Raw genomic sequence first — 7,874 nt, 5'->3', positions numbered from 1 at the left:
TACTCAAAAATGGTCAAGGTACACCTTCCATTTAGATTCTGTTAGGGTTTGGGAAAGAAAATTGCATGTGCTTGTAACATTTCATCGGGAATAATGTTTGCACCCCCTTTATTCTCAGAACCCACGTAACACATTATGATCTACGCTTTCTCCCTCTTTTTCGCACTACCCACCTCCTTCTCCTTCACCCAACCACCACTACCCCCAGGAACTATCCTTTCAGTTTCCCTCGGTCTATTCATTACCCACCCACATAGTTCAAAAGGTCTTGGCAGCATGGCGGATTACCATTCTAGTGCTCAAGCTCTGAAAATGTTTCTTCTCCTTTTCTGCTGCTGTGTTGTTTTCTTGTTTCAAATGATGTTCTGGTTTTCTGTTAGCTGCTGTTGTTTGCATTTTGATTTTGGAGAGTTTGCTCTCTCTTGTGGAAGTGTGAGGGTACGTACTCACCTGGTTTATTTATTGTTTTCTTCTTGTAGGACACTCAAGGCCATGCCCTTGGCAGGCCCGGGCAAAGGCCCAAGAGGCCGGCACCTTAAGCCTCCCAAAAATGTGTAAAAATTAAGGCCTTTTATTATTTTGGGTACCCATTATATATGTCCAATCTTTTTGGGTATAACAACACTAGAGGCCCATTTTAATACTAAAACCACATATTTTACACTTAAGAGACACAGGCCCAATGGTTGGGTCCAACCTGACTTGCTCAATTAAAGGAAACAAAAAAGGAAAAAGAAAATGCAGATCACGGGCGGCTGTCTTCATGTAGAGCCCCTTGGAAAATGATCCCATGTGGTAGGTTCCTATATAAGTTTTATGCGTATTCTACCCTTAACAGCCCTAATCTCCTGAACACACAATAAAATGGAAGAAGATGAATTAGAAATCAAAGAAGAGAAAACAGGATCAGAAATTAGTATTTGTATGGGTTTTTTCCTTGTCAAATACATGCACTTAGCTTTGAAAAAATCATTTAACTACTTGTTATTTTATTGTCGTAAATTTTATTAAGGGCCTCATTGTCTACGTCCGTCTTAGGCCTCCAAAATCTTAGAGTCGGCCCTGACCCTTGGTCCATGTTTTTGCATTGTTGGCCTTAATGGATTACCTCACCCAAAAAAAAACACCACATAGCTTTCCTTTCCAAACATCACAATCATAGAAACTCCACATTTTTCTCTTCTCTGTGCATCTCAGTTTTCCCTGTTTACCTCAAGGACTGGGATTTTGTTGGTCTGAAAAAAAAAAGGGGGGAAGGAGGCAGTCGGAGCTCGGCTTCTTCGGTCTCTATTGGGTTGGACCTGAGAATGGGGTCCACGACGGCGAATGTGCGGCTGCAAGCTAGGTAGTGGAGGAGGAGGTAGAGAGACGAGGAGAGGATAAGAGCGAAAGCAATGATGAGTTTAGCGATGATAGCAGAAGAAAACAGTGATGAAGGCCACTGGTTTTCGCCGCCTTCATAGATGTGGCATTGTTGTCCCCGCCGTGGCGAGGAGTGGCGGTGGCATCAGATTCAAGCGTTTAGGGTGCACATGAGAACGGAGACACACCTCAATTCTCTCTTTGTCCTTGTAATTTCGTATGGACACTGGAAATTGTTGGAATCATCTTTTGGAAATAGGGGTTTTTTTAAAATATAAATTCGGATCGGATTGGTATCGGATTTAATCCGACACAATCCGAATCCAATCCATATTTTGGTTATCGGATTCAGATTATCGGATCAACGTTATCGGATTCAGATCGACTTCGATCCATAGACATGCCTACATCAAACTATAACATCACATTTTCATTTATCTTCAAGATTCTCGCCATTAATTTCAAAGAAAATACTAAACCACCTTCACCTACTTCTGCCATTGTTATCAATACCTTTCTCCATTTCCAATTTAGTGTTTTTACTTTCTTCTTGTAAGGCTCCGTTTGTTTGAACGTAAATTTACTTATTTTCTTTTGTTTGGGTGGACAAAAAGTTGAAAAACATTTTTCATGGAAAAATATGGTAAAGTATGGGGAACTTAATTAGCCATCCTTTTTACCCTACTTATTTAGGTGTTCATCCTAATGTGTTTAAATACTTATCTTTCCATCCTCAAATTCAATTAAATCCTAAACTACCCTTTCTTTCTTCTAATTTTTTAAATCTCTCTTCTTCTTTTTTTATCTTTTCTAATTATCTCAATTCTCTCTCCTCTTTCAAACATTTCTCTCACCTAATCTTTTGAATTTTTTCTCTCTCCTAATCTTCTCTCTCATATTTTCATTCTCCTAAAATCTAAAAAGAAAACACGACTCTTACAAAAACGAATGTGTAAAAACATGATCAAAACCTGATCGAGGTAGATGAACAAAACAAGATCAATTAAAAAATATGACAAAATCGGAAAACATGACAAATTTCAAGAAACATGATAAGTTTGTTACCTACGTACATTACAACATTAAGATCAATTTAAAAACTAAACTATCCCGAACATGATCAATAGGTTACAAACATGGAAATTTTGTTAAAACCATTACTGCCCATTCAGAATAAAAGAATGTTGCATTGAAATTCAAACAAACCCTTTTTATATATGCACTGTCGACAAAAAAAATTGTACCAATCTACCATTAAACTCAAACAAACCAAAAAAAGATAACTTATATCGCATAATACACTTTTAAAGTCATGATGAAATTTAAAAAATATGACCGAGCGATCTTCCATACAGATTATAAAAAATAACATATAGCACAAGGAATTTAGGTAAGAAATAAACATAAAAAAACAGAGAGTAAACCCAAACCCTATACCAGCCTCGAACAACCAGTTAATCAAATCAAAAGAAAAGAAAAAAAAGAAGCCTTAACCTCTACCGCCATCACAGTCCAAATTTCTACTAGGGTCGAAAAGGATGTTGTCAATTTGGTCAAATCAAAGCTTGTAAAAAGCAAAATACACAGAATCATAAAAAATAAAAATAAAAAACACATTCAACCTCGATTTGGTCGATATCAATATTTGGAGATGGGTATATACCAAAGTGTGGTTGCAACAATCCACACCAGAGTGAAGAAATAACTCTATCTAGGTAAGTTGGCCTCTACGTCAGCGGCGGCGGGAACGTGACCAGAGCTTGGGTGGAGAACGACAGCTTGGGGGTGGGTGTTGTGTGTTTAATAGGGAACGGAAAGATAATTAAGGAGGACCAGAAACGTCCAGATGAGAGAGAGAGAGAGAGAGAGAAAGAGAGAGAGATTTTCCTGGACGAGAAAAGTGGAACACTAATCCCTAAAATTTTGGGCTAAGATAATTAAGGATATATAAAATACAATAAAGATATTAACTAATTTTTTTTATCTGCAGATATTAACTAATTAGTAAGGGCATAATGGGGCAACATAACAATTTGAAGATGGAAACATAAGTATTCAAACATAATTTCCTTTCGAAACTTCCGTAAGTGGTTTTACTCTCTGCGAGGCGATGGACATTTTCCCCCGATCCCCAACTGCCCTCAACTCAGGTATTCATGACTTCCGCCATTTTTCAGACTGAAATTTTCGTAAGTTGACTATTAAGTACTTTCACTCAGATTGATTTGTATTTTCTATTTTGTGGCTTTATATGTGTAGAAACCCCAATCTGGTTTTTTAATTGATTTACTTTCTTTTTTTGTTTTTTGTTTCCCCGATGATGAATCAGGTCAAAACAGTATTAAATGTGAAGTAGCTTGAGCTTGGAGTAGGCAAAATCTATCTTGAACCCTAAAACCCTAAGTCAAAACCACGACCATAGGGGTTGACCATCACGCGACCAATTGAGTATATCGCGTGATGCTCTACTTGCCAGGTGATTGGTCAAAGTCAAACTTTGACTGTTGACCATCGCAAGGGTAGGTAAAACCATCGCGCGATGGACCCAGTCCCTCGCGTGATGGTCAAACACTTGTCGTTTTTACCTTTTTTCAGCTGGATTTTGTGATGATCAGGGGGCTACTGACTTGGGAACCCCGTTTTCGTGGGCTGAACAGCGTTTGCAGGTGCATGGGTTGCACCACCCTCACAACCACTCCCCTCACCTTGTTGGCCACTTCCTCTATCAAGGAGGGCTGACCAGTCTTGTTGGCTGGTCACTAGGCCAAGTCTTCCACCCACCTCATACCCTTTCTTGTCCTATAAATACCCCCCATTGTTTATCTTGCAAAGGGTTACAAAAAAATCAAGAAAGAAAGACAATACTACTTTCAAACACTCCCCCTACTTCTTTACTCAAGTCATTCCCCTACACTCATCTCCCAAGCCACACCACCCAGTTTGATCCATTTCCGTAATACACAAGCAAAGGTATAACTCATTTACTGTTTACTGTTTTGATCCCTAAAGGGAGCTAGTAGAGTCAAGGCTGATAATCAATATTAGTCCTGATTCTAAAGTCAGCAGGGTTACAAGAGCCGTGTAACAAGCAAACCCACGCGCGATGGACTCACTGCATCGCGCGACGCTTTGAGTCAGCATGTGACAGTCCTCGTAGGGATGGGATGCTAGTTATTTTCTGTTTTATAGTGCTTTGGATAATTGTGAAGCATGTTTAAAACCAGACCCACAGTCTTGCATGCTAAAATTTGTAGTTTAACTCCTAGCTCTTAGTAATTTAACTTTGGAATGCCCTTGGGTTGCTCTTGAACATGTTTCAGAGCTCAGGCATGCAAAGCAATTCCTAGAAGTCCAACCGTGACACTGGCGAGATGAAGTGACTCCATCGCGCGATGGTCAGTCTGTTTCCAAAAGTTGCCCTTGCATGGGCCGCTTGGTCCATGACCATTGTTTAATGCCCCCACTGTTTAGGGGTTTGTTCTTATCTCCTATCCATTCTGTTTGTAATAATTATTTCCTTTCGGTATATATAATCTGCTTGGTTTGAATTCTGGGTGTGCACTGGTCCTTCCAGAGCCCAGAAGGAGATGAAATTCAAACTGATTGAAGGGATATAACTATCGCGCGATGATGTGAGTTAGTCGCGCGACAGTTCACTTGCATGCAGGCAGAGCCATGCATGCAAGTTGGCTGCTACTTGTGCCTAATTCATGCCAACGCGCTGTTTTGATGCCCGATAATGGTGTTAGGTTTTATCTCGTTTATCTTTCGAGTGTGCCATCCATTTATATTGTCTTTAATCACATCCTGCAAATATGTTACAGCTTTAATCCCCATTAAACTGTCCACCGCCCTAATTGGCTAAAAATTGATTAATAAAAGAAGAATCGCAAACTTTTTCACAAAATACTTAAGTAGAGACCGATCTCTGAATTGGACGAGAAGGGTGCCATAAAACCCTTCCCCTCTCGTAATCTGGCTCCCGAACCCAGATATAGTTATGACAAACTGGTGCCTTAACTTTTTCAAATCAAATTAGCGCAGCAAGTGCTTCGAAATACGGTTCTTTGGGTGTCGGACCTTCAAAACCCAAGTGGCGACTCTGTATTTTGCGAGCGCTTGATGTCCAGCTAAAAGCGCTCCCTCAATTTCGGGCCCTTCAATTTTTGGAATCCGGAAATTCCGAAAGGGGCATGCTGCCCACAATATGATTTCTCAAATGCAAACCAAACAGCAAAAACTAATTTGGGGAAAATGACTTTTGTAAAAACATTTTACATGAAAAATATTTTACTATAAACAAAACGGAGCCTATATGTGAATGTTTTTGTGAACAGGTTTTGCATTCAATTGCACCATATTTAGTTAGTTTTACAAAATGCATATTGTAAAAGAGTAAAGGCCCACCCAAGGAGCATGTGTTGTGCTAAACCTGGGGCTGCCAAGTTGGGGTTGGGATAAAATGTCACATAAATCATTATCAACAATTTACAAAATGTTCTATAAGGGGAGGGGAAAAAAAAAACTAAACTTAGTGCTCAATTTGGTACCAAAAAACTAAACTGCAGTAATTGGCATAATGCAGTAAAATAAAAACGTACACTTTTCTCTATGAGAAAAAAACTCTAGCCGCCTCGCTTCCTTCACCTCCTCGCCCTACGGTTTTCACCACCCTTAAATGGCGGTGGGAGGGGAGGACTTTACACTTAATAGTTATGTTTTTCTTCCTCCACAGTGATGGTTCTTTCGCGTTTAATAACTCCTTTTCAGTGCAGGTTTTTCTCTCAATCTCAGCTCTGAGAATTTCTTTGGGTTAACCTCTCTTATCTTTCCTATGGGCTCCCTTTGTCACCTATCCCTCCTCTACCGCTCCTCCCCCATTGTCACCAATGCGTGTCCGCTGATTGGCGGGGTTCATGCATGGTTGTGGTTCTGGTAATTAGCATCTCGAGGTTGCCAGATATTCGCGATTTGTCGTCGTGGTCACAGTAGTTCTACGGGTGACGGATTAGGATGTTTTGTGAAGTTATGGAATTTTTTCCTTTTTTGATTGGATTTCTATCGAAGCTTATGGTGAAGGTATGTTTTTTGGTTGATAACTGTTTGTCGAGTTCAGGGCCATTGGGCTGAGTCTCAACCGTCGTGGTGCTTGGTTCCTTGTCTAGGGACGAGTCTTCTATTTGATGTACTTTGTTTGAGATTAATAATATCATATGTTATTGTTTGCCAAAAAAAATGAAGTAAATAATTCCAATTCAAGATAATTAATAATACCAACTTTGAAAGCACAATCAAGCATTTCTTCGCTCCAAAAAAATAAAAATAAAGGTTAAAGTACATAGAGATCCTCTCAATTATTATTTCTTTCACGGAGACCTCTAACATTTAAAATCACCCATACAGTCATACAGACCCCTTCAACTATAACCGTTAATCAATCAGCACCCTTCTGTCAAAAAGACCATTAAGATGAAGGGGTCAACATGGATAATTATTTATAGATAAAGGGGTTAGTGTGGGTGATTTTTAGGGGTAGAATCGTCATTTTTCCTTATTCCATTAATAGAGTTAGTTAATTTTTCATTTCATATAGTTGAGGGGGTTTGTATGGACAATTCTAAACATTAGGGGGTCTCCGTAAAAAAAAGTGAGTTGAAAGTGTATCTGTATACTTTCATCAAAAATAAATACAACTAAATAAACCAGTTATAGAAAATGATGACTGTCTTCTGCGTCAACACTTCATTTCTTGCCACAGCTTAACTCCTCTCCAAACGGAACTTAAGGCCATTCTGTTAGCTATTGCATGGACGCTACATCATAATTTTAATGTTGCATTCATTTATACTGATTGTTCCAATGCTCTTGTAGCTAGCGCGACGATCGAAGTCTCACTATGCAGACCTCTTTTTGTTACGCAACCTGCGACAAGAAATTTCCAAGTTGGTTTTTTCAGGCTTATCAAGGTTGATCGCACGGTTGTTCAACCCGCTCACTGTCTTGCCAAGAGGATGGCACTCTCCTCCACTGCATCTACTGCTGCAAGGGGAGCTCCTTTTTGGACCGGAGCATCTGCGGATCTTCATGCACTATTTCTTCAGCTCTTTTGGACTTGAATATATTGTTGTTGTTTCCATTTGGTTGTATTTCCGTTTGCTCTGTAACTACTACTTTTATTCCTGAGATCTATGCATTTCTAGCTTTCCTCAAAAAATAAAAATAAAAATTTTGAAAACAGTGATATAAGATCAAATAATAAGTCTGAAGTTTTTTTTTTTGATCCGCAGTCTGAAGTTATTGGCAAATTTTTTTAAACTCCGACTTGCATAGGCATCTCGCGTGCCCAACCGGTAGTTTGTAAAATTGCTTAACTATGAATCCCACATGAACCAATACGAAACCTCCACAATTCACTGTCCAAGGGAAAATATGGACTCCATGGATCACTTCTCTCCTTTGTGTTCATCCAATCTCTCAAGGCCACCGGGGATCACGCAACTCAGCACACCTTT

Source organism: Rhododendron vialii, chromosome 8a (assembly GCF_030253575.1).
Source record: "Rhododendron vialii isolate Sample 1 chromosome 8a, ASM3025357v1".
NCBI classification, from domain to species: Eukaryota; Viridiplantae; Streptophyta; class Magnoliopsida; order Ericales; family Ericaceae; genus Rhododendron; species Rhododendron vialii.
Note: the sequence above shows the minus strand (reverse complement) of the source record.